This window comes from Nipponia nippon, unplaced genomic scaffold, assembly GCF_047370975.1.
Source record: "Nipponia nippon isolate SJK-2023a ecotype South Korea unplaced genomic scaffold, ASM4737097v1 scaffold_1, whole genome shotgun sequence".
Lineage (NCBI taxonomy): Eukaryota > Metazoa > Chordata > Aves > Pelecaniformes > Threskiornithidae > Nipponia > Nipponia nippon.
The window spans coordinates 115,459,837-115,480,053 of NW_028262290.1; the positions used below are offsets into that span (position 1 = coordinate 115,459,837).

At 44.9% G+C, this 20,217-nt stretch overlaps 1 protein-coding gene across 7 annotated transcripts in view; it reads left to right on the top strand.

Moving 5' to 3' along the window:
* Positions 1 to 273: 273 nt before the first annotated feature.
* The window catches only part of STARD3NL (STARD3 N-terminal like), a 34,724-nt gene continuing 14,780 nt past the window's right edge, over positions 274 to 20,217 (top strand). For 4 of the 7 annotated variants that reach the window (XM_087767922.1, XM_087767958.1, XM_087767964.1 and 1 more), the window contains exon 1: positions 274 to 364. The gene's annotated coding sequence lies outside the window, so the exon portion shown is untranslated. The other 3 variants (XM_087767948.1, XM_087767930.1, XM_087767939.1) reach the window with 3 other exon arrangements.

The following is a 20,217-nucleotide window of genomic DNA, read 5'->3' on the forward strand; positions in this document are numbered from 1 at the left end:
GGCCACCCGCGCTCCGCCCGGCCTCCGCCCCCGGTGCCGTTTGTTCCCCCCCCGCCCCCCCCGAGCCCTCGCACCGCGCCCGGGCCGGGTCGCGGCGCAGGCCCCGCCGACAGCCGACAGCGCGGGCGGCGGGGCGGCGCGGGGACCCCGGGGGCGGCGCGGGCCTCCCTCGCGCTTAATTAAGGTCAAACGGAGCCGCCACCGCCCCACCGGGGGGTGAAGGGCTGAGCCGCCCCCGGGACAGGCTCCGCCCCCGGCCCCGCCCCCTTCCGCGCCGGGCCCCGCCCCGGCAGTCCCCGGGGCCTGCGGCGGTGCCTGGCCGCGGCGCGGGCTCGCTCCCTCGGGCCGGAGCGGCGCCCCCAGGGTAAGGGTCGGCGCCGCCCCTCGCTCGGCAGCGGGGAGCGAGGGGAAGGGGCGAGGGGAGGGGAAGCGGCCGGAGGGACGCCGGGCGCGGTGCTGGCGAAGGGGCGGCCTGGCCGCGCCTCCGGCGGGAACCGGCGCCCCGGCGAGGAGGCCGCGGCTGAGGGGAGCGGCGCGAGGGCGGCCCAGGCGGGCGGGGCAGCGCGCGGCGCCGCCGCCACCGTTGCGACCCTGCTCCTCCCTTCCCCTCCCGTCCCCTCGCTCCCGCGCCGGTGCCGCCGCTCTCCCTCGGGGGGGGGAAGGGGGGCTGGGGGGCGGCCCGCTCCCTCAGGACGGCTTTGTGCCCCCCGGTACGGCGCCCACTGGGGCGGGGGGGAGAGAAACGGCGCTTGGCGGGGGCGGGGAGAGGAGGAGGAGGAGGAGGAAGAAGAAGAAGGAGGAGGAGGAGGTCACGTGGCGGGAGGCGGCGGGGCGGGGCGGGGGTCCCCTCTCCGGGAAGGGGCTGCCTGCGGGGGCTCCGGGGATGCTCAGCGGCGGAGCCCGGCACCGCTCCTTCCGCTGGCGGAGCTGCAGGCCGGACGGAGGAGGGTTGCTTCTCCCATCTTCCTGAGGTGCTGCTCCGGCAAATACATCTTCTCGGAGGTACAGTGACCTGTCTGTCCTGCTGATAACGCTGTGAACAAACCGGGGCGCGCAAAGCTCTGGTTTCCATCACGGGGAAATGTTACGCTGAGGTTTAATTTTAGCGTCCGATTGAATTTAGGCAACTTTGGAGAAGCACTGCCCGATTTCAGCATCCGAATTAAGAGTGGGTCATTCATTCTTGAAATGTAACGTTTTGCATGTATCTTAAGGGTTACGCTGGTACGTCTGCAGAGGGAACCGGTTAAGCTTACAGCAGTTTGATCTCCACTGGCCGTTAAAGTTACTCATTGATGAAGTGCTAGCTTTTGAGTCAGTTCCCAGTTTCGTGGTGATCAGGTGTAAGGAGATACAGTGATTGACTTTACCATGGAAATTATTCACCACAAATATTAAACTTGAAGAAAGAGGTTTGGCTTTGTTTTTTTTAAATCATGTTAGTGTGCTTAGAGGTATAAGGCCATCACAGTATTTCTGCATAGTGTTGCCAGTACATGTTATTATGTGTGTTTGTCATCTTGGCTTTCATAATGTGATGTTAGTTTGTGTTGAGCATTAACTGCTATGAGAGCTGTTATTTTGTTCTGGAAATCCTAGTGTTTTGGGGGATTGTAAGTCAATCCAACATTGCGAGAAAGCTCATTTCTATTTATAAGCCAATAGGGTTGTTATTATTTTTAGTAGATGTTTTTCATCGGCTTTGCAGTTTTCAGTAGGCCAGATGCAGAGTGATTGGGGTTTTGTTTGTTTGTTGATAGTGTTCAGGGCCAGATACTTTGGGTAAAATGCACCAGTGGTCCTCTTGTTATGACACAGATCCTTAACTTTAAGTATTTTTCTGTTATTTGCATGTTAGACTTCTTCAGGATGAATGTTGTTCTTTATAGACTTGGTATGTCAAGAAAGAAATATATGACCTTTTTAATGATGCTGAAATTTGTGAATTACTAAACTCTTAGTTCAGATGGATTAGGCATTCTTTTTGGTGCATTTGGGACAGAATGTGGTTTTCTTGATGTGATGCATTCTAATTTTCATAAATTCTCAAGTATTTAGCCATGAGTTTTTCAAAATGAGTTTAACACAATGGTTCTAGGCCTTCATTCACACGGAAGAATTTATTTAGACTTTACCATTTTAAACTTTGTTGGACCATCCTAGTTAAACATATGTTTTAATAACTGTATTTGTTGAAATATTTTACAGGGCCAAGCCTAATTTCTAGTAAGCAGGATTAATGGATTTCATGAATTAAGTGAGCAAGCACAATATTATCAGTGCTTTTGCAGAAGAGGTTGGTGACGTGGTAATGGTAAATCACACTTGTGACAGCAGAAGCTGTGATTTTGCATGGTTAGCCAGCAGCATCCAGCAACTTAGCTGAGTCACTTTAAAGGATCACAGATGTGTTGCTTGTTAAATGTTCTCTAATTTAACTGTATCCACTAAAAATGTGTTCTTAATTTGAAATCCTTAGTGATTGCGTTAAAAGACAGCTTGTATATCACCTCTCTGCCTTGCTGTGTTAAATTCAGCTAGGAGTAAGATTAAAAATGAAAGGTTGAAAAAAAATAATCTTAGTAAAGAACCAAATGTATATCTTGTAATGACATGCTTTTCATGTTAAGATCAGCTACTCGGTCATCAGCTGAAGCCCTCAAACAGCATCACAGTTAATTTCTATCTAGCACTGACAGAAAAACTAGATGAATTATGTAGAGGTGTGTTAGAATAAACATTTTATGCTGAAGGTTCAGATGTAGATCTTTGCTAGAATTTGCTGCTGCTTGGACTGGGTAATTATTTCCTTACAATGTCCTTTAAGCCTTCTAAGGAGAAAAATGGAGGCAATGAAGTAAAACCTGATACTTCCTTTTGTTTTGAAGCATCTTCAAGAGCTATAAGATAGGAGTTAAGAGTGAAAAATCTTACAAAAGTTTATCTTGTATTCTAAAATGGATGTCAGTTTCTTAAAATACTGTATTTCTTAAGAGCTCTGAAGAATTTCCAGGGCTTGAGTTTGCCTGGAGAAAACTTTCACAACATTTTGTTGAATAGTTTTTGAGGGGGTGACGGAATCCTGAGTGTTTCCCACTAATACATAAAATGACTGACATATTTCAGGAAGAGTCCCGCAATTCTGTGCTAGCAAAAGAAGAGCTTTTCTTGTCCAAGTAGTATCTGGCTAGCAGCCCTGGGCCATATGTTTGTTGTTGAATTGGAGTGAACAAACAAGAAAAAAAAATGTGTATGAGTATGCTATGTAATAAACCAGTATTGTGCTTGATCTTCGAGGGAATCAGCAAGATGTCTGGTCTCTTTAAAGAACTGTATTTTGTATTTAGAGAAATGCTGACATGATAAAATAGATATGCTTTTGATACTTAAAAGGTTTATTTGGCTGACAGTTGTTTTAACTCTGGGAAACTGAATGGATTATAAACCCTTGTTGCTTAGTATTTAGTGCTTAGTGGACTAAAATTTGCAGTGAAATCTTTTTCTGTGACCTGCTCTTGGGTGGGCTACAAAGTCAGCTTCAGAGAGCAGGTAATAGATGTGAAGAAGAGTTAAGACCAGATTTGGTTGAAGTTTTTAATTCTTTTCTCCGTCTTTGTATCACTTCCCCTTTATGCCTACTTCTCCTGCCTCCCTGCCTTTGCAAGAAATCAGTGGCGGCTTTTTTCTTTTTTTTTTTTTTTGCATTTTTTATTGCATGCAGCTATTGCATGTTACTGGTGTGTGTACATATACATAAAACATACAAAAATACTGTATATATATGTGTTAATATAACTGCAGGGAGCTGATTGCATTTAACCTTAAAATCCTGACGTAGTTTCAGGTCTTTGGCAAGACTAGTCTAGAACATCTAAACCAAAAAAGAGGTGATGTTTCATTTTTAAGAAAACCATAACTTAGTTTTGGTAATTAATTAATTAAGTGAATACTATCAATTAGAATGTATTGGTCTCAAATGGCATGATGTGTCATCAGTTGTGTAACTGAGATAGTTGTTCTTTGTATGTTCTAAGGACATAACAGTGATAAAACGCACACACTTAAGTTTTGCAGTTTGCAGTGGTTAAATATCTTGAGTGCAGCTGAGATCTGAGGCACACCTTTGGAATGTGCTATGGTGCATCCTTTTGTATGTTAGTTTTTAGTATTTTTCCTAAAATAGAATATAGTTGCATACTTAAGATCACGCTCTTGAGTAAACAAAAGCTGAACTCCACACATTTTTTGTTCGGGCAAGTGTGTTGTCAAGTGTGTCATGAATTCAGCATGGAGTATATTTTCAAAGTCACTTTGGTTTAACTCTGAAGGACTCTTCTTTCCTACACAGTTTCCCGTGCCTGGTTTGAGCATACTCATGTGGAGGCACAAAGTCTTACTTGCTCATTTTAGAAGTAAAAAGTCTGGAATATGCTGTTACAAAGGAACCCGGAGAGGAAAGTGGCAGTGGAAATAAAAGTAAGGCAATGCCGACAGCAGATTTACAAGCTCTTTACTCTGCCATTTTCTCAGCTCTTGTAGAAGAAATGAAGTGATTGTGAAAGGACAGCAGCTTTCTGCAGGACACTGCTCAGTAGCAGGGCTTCTTCAGCTGCAGGGAAAAATTAGTCCAAGGTTGGAGCACTTTGATTTGACTTTCTTAATCTGTGAGTCTCACTCTTGGGATGGGGGAAGGTGATATTGCTGTTCCCTCAGATGTCCTACTGACCCAAAAGATTGACTTACTTTTTTCTTTCTCCTTTTACCTTGCAAACTGCGTCCTGCACTCTTCAGGACCTTCTTCCGGTGTTCTGAGAAAAATATTGTTCAGTACAAATGAAATGCGGAATGTGTGCAGCTGCCCTGTTACTTTTGTTAGGTCACCATAAGAGCATAGGAAATTGGGGAAACATATTTCTCAAGGAAACTTAAACAAAACCAAAAACAAACCTGGTGGATTATTTTTTTTTTACAGGGAGAAGTTATCTAAATATTTTTCAAATACAGTTCTTACTTAAGTAAATAGAATTACTTTAGAATTAAGCTGTGTAATCATTTTGTAGAAAATAAAACTTAAACCCCATGTGAAAGAAATAATAGGAAGTAGGCAAAACTAAATAACATTAATTCGCTAGCAAAAGCACAGATACTTGTGTTTCCATTCACTTTCTAACCAAGGCAAGTTTATTTGCTCTTCTTGCTTTGTTTTTGTCTGACATCTAGCCATCTGCTTTGTGATGTATCTTTCAAAATCTTGGTGATAAGTTATTTCAGGGCTCATCAGTATGAAACCAGGTGTGCATTATAAATACAAGAGTAATTTGTATGCCATACAAGCTGTATTCAAGTATATTTTGTGTATTTATCTTGCATGCTGGATAAGAAGTGCTCTTTTAGCCTGAGGGATAGGTAAGAGCTGCTACTTCAGGGTCAAGCAGAGCTACTCTAGTTCTGAACACTCAGATGAAGCCAAACTCTTTGTAAGGAGTTCTCTCCTGTATGCTGGTAAGTCTTGCCCTGCCCCTCCGATGGGAAGTCTTTACATCTGTTGCATATTTGTAACTTGTAATTCCTGCTGTGTTGCTTAATTGAAAATCTAGAGTATTGCCAAAAAGTTACACGCAGTATCTTGTGCTTATGTTCGGGGAATTTTGTGGGTGTGCATCAGATTAATCAAAATATGACTGAAAAATTCAAAGTCTCCAGTGCCTGTTGAATGCAACACTAAATGCTGCTTTTTTTTTTCAGTAAATAACTAGCTATGAACTCAGTCTAGAGGATAGACTGTAAGATAAGGTATATCTTTAACTGTGTAACTAGATGAAATCTCTGTTGGAGTGAACATTGGAGTAGGCATTGTGGAGCTGGCTTACCATATCCTACAGACAGAGTAGGAAGGTGTGCTTTAGTCATTTGCAAGAATTTCAGGAGAATAAAGCTGAAGAGGAGAGGAAGGGAGCCAGAGACGACAAATGAAATGTGAAGGAAATACAATCCTGTGCAAGTCAGAACAGCAAAGGACAGACTTTTTGGTTGAGGGAAAACTTTCTTTGGACTGAACAGTTATTGAAATTGCTATCTATGGTACCATTTTTTTAGCATTAGGCTTCTTCGGGTGGTATTTGGTACCTTCACGTTGGTTCATACTAGTTAGTCTTGCTATTCAGAGCCTGGGCCTCTTGGTGCAGTGTGCAGCCATGAGTTTTAAGTTGTGCCTGCTCCTCAGACACAGCCTACTTAATATTGATTTGAAGCAATTGTTTTTAATTCTGTAAATGGTGGTTCTATGTTTGGGCCTTCTGATAATATAATGTGACCTGAATGTTAACTAGAATGTCACGTGTCAATGGAAATGACATATCTTTCCTATTTTAGTCTTCTTCCCAAATGTTAACCACTGTTCTGTTAGCTTGTATTTGGTTATTTTGTAGTCCTCTATTATTCAGTAGATTTTAGTTTCGCATAGGCGTGTCCAGTACCATGGTGTTCCTATTTATATAGTTTAAAAATTTCTGTCTCCCTATTTTAAAACTAGAGATTATAAAAACAAAGTATTTTTGTGGACTTTGTGCTCTAACTGGAATAACTTCTGTAGAGAAAGGATACAGAGTAGTCTTAAAATTCCTAAATATGCTGTTAGTAGGAAAACAAATAAGTTGGGTCAATTTGGATAAGTACAGCATCAGATTTTTTTCATCTGATTCAAGATTCAGATGCTGTGTCTCTGATCTAATGTGTCAAGGAGTAAGCACGGTTATAAACTACATGATGCATCACTCATGAGGCAACTTCTCATGACTATGAAGGCTAATGCTATGTGTAGGGCAGGTGTCTTCAGGTGGTCATATACACCTCTGAGTACTGTTAGATATCAAAGTTATGCCAATAAGATTTCCTAACAAGTCTTAGCTAGTTTTCTGAAACTGAAAGTTCAGGAAAGGCTGGAATTGTCTTAAAATAATTGTGGGTTAATTTTTGCTATGGCAAGTCTATTTTTTTTTAATGGCTTCCTTTCATGCCTGAATTTTGGCCAACCAATACATGCAGCTGAGCTTGAGTCTTAAAGCCGCAGCTGATGGAGGTTGCTTGACAAGGGGCAGCTTGGGAGACTTGGGTTGAACCGTAGGAAAACTCTCTGTAGGAGTAAGTGCAGTACTAGCACATGTTACACAGAGAAACTGTTAGAGGTTTTCAAGACTGCTGTTGAGACCCTCAACTGATCAAGTATTAGCACTGGTCAAGTCCAGCGCTGGTCTTGCTTTCGGGCGGAGCTTGGACTAGATGACCTCCAAAGGTCCCTTCCAACCAACATTTCTGTGATTCTGTGGCTACACAAATTACTGAGTTTTCATTCTCCCCATTTTCTGTAACTGTGTGCCTGCTTCATGTCAGCCAGATTTTATATGAAAGTGTCTTTTTATTCTCCTTATGCTATTCATGTCAATGTGCAGGAGGTAGTGGACTGTTGTTGACCAATCTCTAGACTAACATTTTGTGGTTGTGAAATTCAAGGGCTTTATAATACTGGTTCTTGTTTAGCTAAAACCCAGATTTGCAGGATGGAAGTGCATCTGGAGATATTTGCATTTTCCAAATTCTGTACTTTCAAGATCAGGCTATGATATCAAGTAACTGAATCGGCTTTGAAATTAAGCTGGTGTATTTCCCCAAATGTATGGTCTGCTTATTTTTTTTTAAATATTCCCTCATGTTTACTAAGGAACATTTGTTTCAAACAGAACGTTACTTCAGACTAACTGAGAAGTATTTTTAAGGGCGTTGAAACCTTAAAATGCTCCTGAGGCAATGATGCGTTACAGCTAGAGACAGAATGAGTGCAGCTTGGAAAGGATTTAAGTGCCCTTCAGGAAAGGGAGCAATGACTATCAGGAGGTCACTAGTAATGTGCTCACTACCAGCGGATTTCATGAAAATTAGTTCTTTCCATTATATAAACAGAAGAGGGAGGGAGTGTGTCAGCAGTATGTTTTTGGTTCATTTATAGTAAAGAATGTTATAAAAAATGTGTCCAGGTAAGCTTTGGAGGCAGTCTCCAGCTCCTTGGGAATTTTTTTTTTTCCCTAATTTACAGTCAGCATTACCTCATTTTCAGAGAAGCTGGGTTTATCTGTGTTGGCTCTTAATCTGGGTTTATGCTGGGACTGTCAGAAAACGCATTGAGAGAATTCTGCTAATACCCTTGCAGGTTAATACAGGTTTATACCAGATTTTCTCAGTTTATTACACTTTGTATATGCGGTGTACCAAAGCAGTCTTTACAGTTAATTGTATGTTCTGTCCAAGGCGTTGATTAGAGCAATTTGTGTCTATGCCTAGGTAAAGAATGAATTTGGAGTTTGTGATGGTGGGAGAGCAAATGGGTATGACAGTTCCCAGACCCGGAGGTCTTTTATTGCTTCCAGAGAATGCGTTCAGTGAACTCGGGTCTGGCATGGTTTACTATGCTGACTGGGTAAATCCTGGAGTATCTGTGACAGGCCGTTCACTGTGTGGTGGATACTGCCCACGCTGGGTCGGGGGTGGGAGACTGCCCAGGGTCCTCCTCGCTTGAAAAGTTGCCGACTCAGAATTTGCTGACCTAAAGACCATTTCCCTGTAGGTATTATGTTGCCTGTTATGCTTATACATCGCTGTTTTTTATGTTACATGAATGTATGTTAAAATTATCTGAAATTGTCTTTAAGTATAACTTAAATATTTGAACATTAGGATTATAATACCAGTTACCGTATTAAGCTCTGGTCTTGTAAGGAATTTTGTTTTTACTGTGCCACATAGTGTGTTCCTACAGATGGACAGGTAGCGTAAGCAGTAGTGCAAGTCCTTTTATCAGAAAATAACTCCTTTGGTAAGGAGAGGGAGAGGTAAAGAGCTGGCGTGTTTTATTTACCTCTATATGAGGAAACTTTTTGGCAAGGAAGTGCTTTATTTTTTTTCCTTTGTTATGAATTAGTTCAGCATCAGCTTTCTCATCAGGAAAGGCTTTAATTTAGTACTGAAACCCTTGTGGTTTTCACAATACTTCAGCATCTTGGCCACTGCGTTGGCCATGTCATTGTATTTTACTCATTGAAAAGAAAAAAATATTTTTCAGATTTTTTTTTTTTTCTTTCAGCCTTCACAGAAAAGCTGTTAATGGTGGGAATTCTTGGGCAGTATTTAGTGGTGTCAGAGACACAGATGAAAAATACTCTGTTTTCAATAGGTTTCACCAGCAATTGTGAAACAATGTTACTTTGTGTGCATAGTTACTGTATGCAAATATGGTTTCGCTGATATTTTAAACTGAAACAGTGTTGCCTTTTCCTAAATTGCCTCCATGTGACACTTTCACTTTCGATTTTGCTGAGCTGTTAATAGCCCTTTGAGTAAGCCTTTTCTTTTTTTTTAAATCACTTCTATTATCTCTTCTCAGTTAAATTCTGCTGCGTGGTTTTTCCTTAGAAAGAAAAAAACTAACATAAGTTGTGCTGGTGCTCGTGTATGATACATTAACATAGTAAACACAAAAATAATTTTAAAACAAGGACAATAGACTGGAAGAATAGGGATAGTATAATGACAGAAAAGAGAAGTACCATTCTGATACTGCATCTCTGAGATATATGTAAAACAGATATGTGCCATCTACTTCTGTCAGTATGAGTGAAAATAATGGTGTTAATTGTAAATGTAACCTGAAAATCGTGGGCTAGCTCTCACCATGTATTACTAAAGTCTTCATTAGACTTTGAGGGCAGGGAAGGAGTGCAGTCCTAACCTTGCTAATTTTAATAAACTCCTTTACTTTTCACTTATTATGCTAGTTAATACTATTAATAAGAGTAAAATCTTTAGTTCACTAGGATAAAGTTTGGAATTTAATTCTCTGTTTGGAAGCCTGAGTTATGGCCATAACAATTAAGAGTTAAAAGAAAGAAAACAAAACACACACTTTTTAAAAAATTAACCAGATAAAAACTTTGCTTCTTTCCAGAGAAAAAGCCCTGTTGTCTATGACTTTTAGTAGGTCAGTATAGAAAGCTTACTTAGCTAAATATTTTAGCAGTAGGAGTTAAGGGAAAGTGAATGTATGCAGTTATTAAGAAAAGAAAAAAAGATAAAATCTTACTTCTCTTGAAGTGAGCAGGTACACAGTGCGCTGGGTGAAGAACTGGCTGAAGGGCAGGGCTGAAAGGGCTGTAGTGAACAGGACTACATCTGCTGGAGACCGGTCACCAGCAGTGTTCCTCAGGGCTCAATTCTAGGGCCAGTTCTGTTCAACTTTTTTATCAACAAACTGGAGGCAGGAGTTGAATGCACCGTTAGTGACTTTGCTGATGAAACCAAACTGGGAGGTGCTGTTGGCTGTCTCAAGGGACAAGAAGTCCTGCAGAGGGATCTGGATAGATTGGAGCACTGGGCAGTCATCAGTGGCATGACATTTAACCAGAGCAAATGCTGAATTCTGCACCTGGGGTGGAGTAAGGCCAGACACAAGTATAAATTGGGAAAGGAGTGGCTGGAGAGCAGCCCTGCAGGAAGGGGTCTGGGGTTGCTAGCCAACAGTAGGCTTAATATGAGACAGCAGTGTGCCCTGACAGCCAAGAGGGCAAACTGCATCCTGGGGTGCATCAAACACAGCGTAACCAGCCAGTCAAAAGAGGTGATTAGCCTGCTGTATGTAGTGCTGATGTGGCTTCAGCTTGAGTATGGTGTGCAGTTCGGGGCCCCATGATTTACAAAGGATGTTAAGGTACTTGAATGCATCCAGAGGTGGGCACCAAAGCTGGTGAAGGGGCTGGAAGGCATGTCCTCTGAGGAGCGGCTGAGGACACGGGGTTTGTCCAGTTTGGGGAGAAGGAGGCTGAGGGGTGACCTCATGGCTCTCTGCAGCTTCCTGAGGAGGGGACGGGGAGAGGGAGGTGCTGATCCCTTCTCCCTGGTACCCAGTGCCAGGATGCGTGGGAATGGCTCAAAGCTGCGTCCATCAGGGGAGGTTTGGACTTGACGTGAGAAAACATTTCTTTACTGAGAGGGTGGTAAAACCTGGACCAGGCTTCCTGGAGAGGTGGTCGATGCCCCATGCCTGACAGTGTTTCAGAGGTATTTATTTGGACAATGCCCTTAATACCATGCTTTAGCTTTTGGTCAGCTCTGAAGTGGTCAGGCAGTTGGACTAGATGGTCGTTGTAGGTCCCATCCAGCTGAACTATTCTATTCTATATTCTATTCTATTCTATTCCTCCTGCACTCATGATGAGTCGAGTAAGGATGAGACTGTTATTTGCCTAAAATGTCAGGGTTTTTTCAGCTCCAAAAACACTTTCAAGGACACATAACGCAGAGGATACAAGTGGAAACAGGATTTGATTTTATTTTTCTGACTCTGTTTCAGGGCAGATGTTCACAAGCATTAACACAATGCGCAAGTGTAGCCAGCTGGGAGCAGGCTGATGCAATCCTCAGTTTAGCTCGAAAATACATCACTTGAAGTCTGGCAAAGGCAAGTCAGAGAGCTACAGAAAGTCGCAAATCCCCTACATTTTGTGGAGAGCCATGTGCTATTGAGACTGCATGGGGAATACCGACGATTTCTGGCTCACCCACACGTCTCTTGTGACAAGGAGTTAATGGCACAGTTAGCATCCAGCACGGTTGTTGTGAACTCCACCTCTCCAGGCAAGTTTGCCCACAGAGCTTCTTGCAATATCATGAATTACGGGCTGTTTATCTTCCTGGTGAATGTCCTTCACCCAGGCGCTGCAGGGAATGAACGTGCCGGTCTGTAGACATCATTCCTTCATAGGACATACTTTGTTTTGACCACACATCCTTCCTGAAGCCTGCCATATAGAATAACCCAAACAATGGGACTGCCTGGAGCCGAAAGAAGGGGTGCCAGCTGAACCCAGCCTCCTTCAGATCAGAGGCAGACACTGGGTCAACCCACAGATAGTACAACAATCCTGAAAATATGTAACTGTTATTGAAAAAACAGCAATGCACTAGAAAATATTCACCTTTGCCAGAAACAAGAAAGCAGATAAGTGACCGATGCACAAAGAAGGCTCTTTCTAGAGCAATCTCAAAAGTTTTAAAAGTGTGATTTTCTCTTTTCTTTTTTTGGTAAAGAATCTTTTTCACATGAATTTGTATTTTGGCATTCAAAAAAAAACCAAACCCCAAACATTCCCACACCTAGTTTATAATTATCTTTTCTCTTTTGTTTCTAAATTATTTTTTTCTTTTGTCCTTTGAGAAGAAAGGACTAGAACCACTCTCATGTATCACTTAGGAAGCAACAACTCAAATAATATGGGAGCATGAATACAGGCCAAGCAGTCAGTGTTTCCTGAAGAGCGAGAACAAGGATCAGTACCAATCACGCACAAAGGAAGAGGAGGTGTGTGGTATTCCCAAAAGTATGACATGTAGCGATGACAAGCATACTTCTTGCCTTCCAAAACTTGCTCCGCTGTGCTTCTTGGCCAGCAATGCATGAAAAGCGCTCTCGTGCCTGCCCGGCCCTTGGATTGCACGCAGGGAGAGCTGAAAAGTGGCAGCTCTGGATGGTGCAGCGACCCTGGAGTCCTTCCAAGCCCAGGCTGTTTTGCACAAGCAAGAACCCCTGGGGAAATGGAGCCAAGGGAAGAGCAGAGCTCTGTCCCGCTCCAAACTGGCAACGGGCAAGAGAGCCAGCGAGAGCCAGGGCACGAGTGGTGCCTTGGAGGTGCAAGGGCAGCGGGACGAAAGAGCCCAGAGGAGCCCTGAGAAGGGGCTGTGCTCAATGCTACAGAGGACAAGAAGCAACCCCCGGGGGCCACCCTTGGGGCCCGCCTTGGGAGACTGCAAAGCTTCCTCCCCCCGGATGCGGGGCACGAGGGCCACCTTCGTGGAGCAGGAGCAGCAGGCACCTAGCCAAAGTGGCCCAAAGGAACCCCGGCAAGTGCCCGTGCTCAGTGCTGCAGAGAAAGGCAAAAAACCCCCGGGGACACTTGCTAGCCCGCCGTGGGGGAAAAAAAGCCTTCCTCCCCCCAGCTGCAGGGCACGAGAGGCCATCTTCGTGGTGCATGAGCAGCAGGCAGTAACCTAGCCAACAGGGAGCAGAGGAGCCCTGAGAAGTGGTCATGCTCAGTGCTGCAGAGGAAGGCAAAAAACCCCCGGGGAGCAGTGCCAATCTGTCCCGGGGGAAAATTCCTTCCTGACCCCAGCGCTGGCGATCGGCTATTCCCTGAGCATGTGAGCAAGACCTGCCTCCTCGTCCCACAGGCTGGTCACGCCTCCCAGGAGATGTCCAAGCCCTGTTCTCCCTCACCCTGGAGCCATCTCAGGGGCTTCCGAGAGCGGCCACATACCCCTGGCCTGATGGCCCTTTGGGGAAGAATCCTTCCCATGCCTGGCAGGACACCAGCGGGTGCTCCAAAGCCCTGGGACCCCTCGCAACATCTCTGCGTCCCATTTCTTACGGCTGCTGCCTCTGGCTGCGTAAGAGAAGAGGATGGTGAGCCCTGCAGTGCTTCTCCAGAAGGCATTCCCTTGGTCTTGCCACTGCTATCCAGCTGAAAAGGATTTCCATCCATCAAATGACCTTTGGAGGGGTCCCTGCCAGGAGCTGGCCTTGCAGCGGAGAACCTCCATCAGCCTCGTCCAGCCTCCCGTCTTCCTCCCTCAGCCCCCTCCAAGTAATTCCACTGGCTCCTCAAGGACTTCCTCTCGGATATCTTCGGGCTGCGCCCAGGCCAGCTATGGCAGTGGGACACGGGACAATGCTCCCTTTTATCCTGCCCCGGGGCATTGTGACTGCTGCGTTGCTGGGTGGTGGCCCTGTGACATGGGGGTGACGGGGCCTTCCATGCACAGCCCCGCCTGCTGCAGCCCTGCCCACCGTCCCTCCTTTGGGGTGCTGGCCAGGAGGCCCAGGGGGCTGTCCCTGCCCTTGGTGGCCTTGCACTGGGCAGAGCTGCTGGGCATCCCTGACGCCTCTTCTGCCACTCAGCTCCCAAGGACAAACCCGGTGCTGTTCCTCTTCTCTCAGGCCGTGGCAGAAACCAACCCTGCAGCCCAGAGGCCGCCCCTATCAGCTTTCCCCTCTCTGTGCCAGAGCTAATGGCCATGAGGCCATGCAGCGAGGAGGACCAGGGACACAAACCCTTTTCTGGGGGGATAACAGGGGAGGGTTTCAGCAGGCACAGCCTGGAGGAAAGCCAAAGTGTAGCCAGAGCCATAGGCTGGGGTGGATGGTGCCGCTAGACCGCCATGGAAATAAGACAGGCTTTGAAAAACAAGTGAGTGGAGGTGACACCGGTGTGGGGGAAAGGTTGGTCGTTTTCAGACCTAGAACATTTGGATCCATGCCCAAAGCACAGCCAGGCAAATGCCAACTCTTCCAAACAGCAAAAATAGCCATTGCTGCTGTCGCCGTCACAACCCCTTTGCCCACTGAAACCAAGCTGCCCAGCTGGCTGTGCATAAGCACAGCATACAAAATGTGCTTCAGCCATGAGGTAAAACTTCCACAGCTCATTTGTGACTTTCCACTTTCTGAGAGTTCTTTCTCTACCTCACTTTGTGGGAAGATGCCCAGACCTTATCTAAAACCCTGGCAAATCTCTCTTTCCTTTAGGATCTAGTGTTTTGAGCACTGAAAGAGTAAGGAAGGTACTGTCTTGTCATTTTGTACATTTGTGCCAAAACTCATATGTACATTCAGGGTGTTAAAAAACAAACAAACAAACAAACAAGGGGGGGTGTTTGCTTTTATACCCTAGACATTTATTTGGTTGTGGTGATGGCAGAGGTGGAAGAAAGGGTTTGGTTCCCTCTGCATGAAGTTTGCAGAGACATAAAGAGCATGCATGATTTCCTTGCCGTTCCTTACCAGTGCACCAAGTGACATGTGCCACTACACTGTTGTGTATGGTGAGGTCGTCTGTTTGGGATGAAGTCCTGAACTGTTTTCTGTTCTTTATCATATTTTTCCTTGCGCTTCAGTAGCTCTTCTCCTCCTTTGGCCTTCATCCTTGATATTGTTCTTGAAAGTGATGGCAGCCCTCTCGGCCTTTGTCTTGCTCCTTCTAGTCGTCGTCGTCGTCTTCTGTAGGTCCTCCATGCTCCTAATCAACTGCTTAGTCTTTGTCTGCCTTCATCCCAGATGGAATTTATCTTTCTTGAACCTGAGTAACGAGAAATGTCCATAGTGGTGTAGATGAGTGGTCACCAGGGCTTTGCACGATGCTTGCCTTTCCTATGGAAATACCTTGCCTGACACGCAAGACTGCATTTGCCTGTATCACATCCGTGGCTCAGAGTCACCCTGTGACCTGCTCATGCCTCCAGGAACATTTGCCTACTCCGATGTTTCTGGACTGTAGCAGAAACTCATGGTGCTCCAGCTGACATTGTGTTACCTCTTTCTACCTTGCAGTTCTTCATGCATGGTTTATTGATGTAGGGGCTCTCTCTTCTGTCAGAGCTTCAGCTGGTAGGGAGGATGGGGGCCGTAGAACTATACCATGAGAGAGGGCTTTTTCTGGTTCATGGATGCCGTGAACTCCAGAATAGGATGTGCCCAATGAATGTACCTTTTGGAAGGCAGGAAGCCTCCCTATCTTCAACAATGGTTTTCTGCAATCTAAATTCAAAAGACCTGACAGTGAACCTCACTGTTTCATCCATTTGGTGACATCAAAGCACGAAGGGTGGAGCCTGAGAGATGTGTCAATGAGACTTTCACCCATCAGTGGCCTGCTGGAGTCCAGCTCCACGCAGCCATGAGCAGCAGACCCAGCCCTCCACCAGCCAGCTGGGCAACAGATGGGCTGTGTGGGTGGGCTCTGAACATGAAGCTGGTGGTGTCAGTCCAGTCACTTTCAAAAGGGATGTCTGCCTGCTAGGGAAGAAAATAACCACAGCCAACATTAACTGAGATTCCCTTTTATTTATTTTTTTTTTAATTAATGAAAGAAACTATGGAAAACAAGCTTCTAGCATGGACTTTGTGAGAAATCATTTTGCAAAACTGGTGCAACGAGTGCAGCAAGCTGCCAGGCTGCGTCTGTTCAGTTAAGGAATCTCAGCATCTTGATGCAAGCTCAGTGTGACGAGACAGGCCCTCGCATGTGTCCAGAGGTGGATCTGATGGACCAGCAGGCAGAGCGAGGCTAGAGACAAGTTCCCTTGCCAGGAGTGTCCCCTGTCCAGAGGGCTTGGAGGCAGAAGAGAGTCTGCCAGTAGCAAGGATTTCAGACTATATGGAATTTTTAAGCTAAAACCTACGCTTTGAGTCACGCTTGAAAACCAACGGGTAGCCAGTGCGTTTTAAGACCACGCTTTCCTCTTTGCAAAGGGCCCCACAAGGCAAATGAATGCTGAACGAGCACATCCTGAAACAATTAGCTCTAGCTGTACTAATTGCCTTCCCGCACTGTGCTCTATCTAGCAACAATCCAGACTGGAAGTAACAATTTCCTATACAATTGGCACGGACTGCCACATCAAAAAAAAAAAAAAGAAAAGTCACCGCTTTTAGCCAGTGTAGACGGAAATTTTTTTGGAAGGGCAGGTGTTACTTGGCTTTTTTCTTTCTCTAACAATTTCTTGGCTTTTCATTTCTTTTTTAACTATGGCCATTGGTGGCCAGACCTGGGGTCTATATCTCATCCCAAATGTTTTCCTATGAACTGCTGTTACCCAGCAGGGCACTTCAGCGTGAGGGTTTTTAGTACAAAGCAAGTGCTGTTTACAGCACTCGAGTGCAGCGATTCTGCTCACACCAGAGTGTGGCCCAAAGTTCATTGTAGCACTTGAGACACCTGACCAAACACATGCCACATATGTCTTCCTCCTCTAAAGCCCTTTGACAGCCGTGCTTCAGGCAGCGGCTGTAGAAATAAAGGAGGAAGCTTTAAAGATGTATTGTGCTTGGCCGCCCTTGGCTGGTGCTTTTGGCTGGCTGGGACATGACTCGCCGTGGAGGCAATATCCAACATTTCCTTCTGCCCTTAACAAAGATCCTCCAGAGAGGGAGATTTCATTAGCGAGCAACACATCTGACATCATGCGAGCGCTGCTCTAATATAGACAATATTAGCCCCAATCTTTGAAGCGCAATAGCGCTTTGCTTCCTGTGGCTTAGTTTTTGCGATTGCCCGTTTCACAAGTCCAGCTCGGGTGGCTCGTGTGATGGGAAAGGCAGCAGGTGCACGGGAACATGTCCTGCTTTGCTTCGTTCTGGACTTCTCCTCCGTCTGGTTATTTCTCCTAATGTTTCCCATGGGGACCTTCTGTGCTTTTCATCCACATCTGTAAGAGTGAGACTGTTGGAACAAATAATCCTAAGGGCAATATCATTCTGGCAGCGTGAGCTAGCACAAGGTGGAAATTACATGGAAGGGAGTTAGGCGCTTTCCATGTCCAAATTCAGCAGCTCAGTTAAGAAAACTTTTCTTGGAAAGGAAAGAACAGGGTCATAAGCGCTGACTGTTGATTTCCACTGGCTAGAGATGATTTTGCGCTCAATCTGTCCACTTCAGCAGGAGGTGCAAATGTGCGGTACTTGCTTGAAGTGAGTCTGAAAGGTCAAATCCACCCAAAGCCTCCTTCCCAAGGAGGAGGTGGAGGCCCACCCAAAGCCTCCTTCCCTCCGCAGGGCAGCTGAAAGCCCTGCACTGGTTCCCGCGGGGCCATCGGGCGCTGAGTGAGCAGCGTCAGCGTGAGCAGACCCCACGGGTGCTCTGTCAGGCTGGTCAGGTCTTTCAGAGGTTTGTATTGCTTGAGAAGAAATGCTGATGTTTAGGAACCTTTAAAGTTGGATTTGGTCCCCCATGTCTTCTCTATAAACCCATAAGACAGGCTGAGAAGGGGCAGACAAAGATGGTTCTCTGTCATCTTCCTTTTTTTTTTTCTTTTCTTTTTCCTTCTTTAATTTGGGATGCGGTTGACTGGTTTCTGGGCTCCCACTCTGTTGGCATACTTTAATTTTGCCTCATGTCACTTCTTTTTTCACCTTGCTCTTCCGGTGCTCTTTTCCTCCCATTCTCACCTACATGGAACATGAACCTTAAACTTCTGAATGGCATTTCCAGTCTAGGATGTCCCAGCAGGCCAGAAACAGCGAAAAATGTCACCAGTTTGGGTAAGCTTTCTCCCATGATAAGGGACACTGGCTGTTGGTCATAGCCTGCTCTGTATTCAAGCAAGCACATTTGACTAAAAAAAAATCCAGGACAGATCCTGTGCTGGCATAAACCATCATCTTTCTTTGGAAATCTGCGGAGTACCGAGCGTACACACAAGTGAAGAAACCACATCCCTTTGACAGGACAAGGTTTGTAGGAAGAGGCAATATCTTTCACTAGCTCAATTGGCATGGTTGGAAAAAGTATCAAGCTTTAGGCAAGAGCCCCTCTTCAAGCCCACAAAAGAAGCAGCATCTTTCAAAGCTGAATGCCAGTTGAGAGTACTTAATTCAGAGTTCAGTCTTTCTGACAAGCTGCATTATTTATTATGTCAGTGACTTAAGAAAATCTTCTTAGGGTCAAATGTTGCTGATGCACTCTCATGAATTTGCTGTCCTGAGAAAGTTCACCTGTAAGTCAGAGAATTGATCAGCAAATAAACATACATTTTATTCTATGGGATGGAGATTCAGCTGGGTAAAAATGGTTTTACCAGTTAGGAATATAACATTGTCGCTGATCTCCTTTGCTGTCAGCATCTGGCGGCCTGCAGCTACCTAGGGCTAGGATACGTAATAACAACACAAACTCCAAAATTAGTTACCTCTCCTTTCATTTAGGATTTGCCACCTCTGCTGCGTAAAGCTGAACAGCATTTGTGGGCAGAAAGCAAAACACTGGCTCCATGTAGAGCCCCATGAGGGTCCTGTGGCAAGCACAGCTTCATCACCTTTTCTAGTGTGCAGAGCCATGTGGGCTTCACTTTGAGATCTTCTAAGAAATTATCAATGATTTCTAGCCCTGTTCTGTTCAAAGTTAGGGTCTTTTTCTGTCAAGGCTTCCTGGAGAGGTGGTCGATGCCCCTCGGTGTTTAAGAGGTATTTATTTGGACAATGCCTTAATACCATGCTTTAGCTTTTGGTCAGCCCTGAAGTGGTCAGGCAGTTGGACTAGATGATTGTGGTGGGTCCCTTCCAACTGAACTCTTCTGTTCTATTCTATTCTATAGAATTGTCAGTCTGATGGTACTAATGAAATTAATGGCAATTAGTACTATTTCTGTTTGGGGGAAGAGAGGACAGAGTAAAAGTTCTGAAGAACTGCTATTTACTTACTTTTCAAAATGTTCTTGTTTTCCTCAAAGAAGCAACATGAATCCTTGGGTATGGACTAGTCCTTACTAGAGGATGTTATGAGATAACCATGTTTCTGCTCAACTTTACTGTGTACTGTACTGAAATATGTCTTTGCATACTGAATAGTTAAATGACACACTTTGTTTTCAGTAGACAGGCATTTTAGATAACATGGATATTATCAAACTAACAGATAAATGTGATTTGTAGAATAAGGTTTAGTGGCTGGTACTTGAAACAGAGGTATAGAAGTAATTGCAAAGCAGTTTCTGACTGAAAATGTATATCAACATGGAATAGTCAGAGAGAAGCAGGTTCACCGGAATTCTTAGTGTGGAGTAAGTCTGTGTTCATGTCCCCACTGTAAAGCTTCCTAGTCCTTTCAGCACTATAACTGTAGAAGTGTGGTGTGTTTTGGGTTTTTTTTATTTTATTTTAGAAAAAGGTAGAAACCTGATGCGAGTTCAGTTTAACTTCAAAGTTTGTCCACTTGCCTAACGGTGTTTATAAATTATAATTTGTGCGTGACTCGGAGGAAGGGAGGGAGCACGTGTTACAGAGCTGAGGCTAGTCCTTACTGGGAAAAGTCTTTGCACAAATCCTGACACCTCTCACCCAAAGCTGGGTGAACAGGAGGGTGAGAATGAGAAGTAATGAAGATGCTCAGCTGTAAATCTGCTTGAAACAGTAGCGAGTGCAGTACAACATTTTCTGGTTTTATTTTTATTCCGGTTAATGATGAAACTGATGAGCTCAATCTCTTATTCCCACTTCTTAATTTCTCCGGTCATGTGTGCTCTGCTGAAACCTCTTTAAAGAAGTTTGGGCCCAGCAAAAGGCCTGTCAGCTTTCCTGGGCAATGACTTACGACTGAGAACCAGAAGACATATACCTTGGGTTGACTG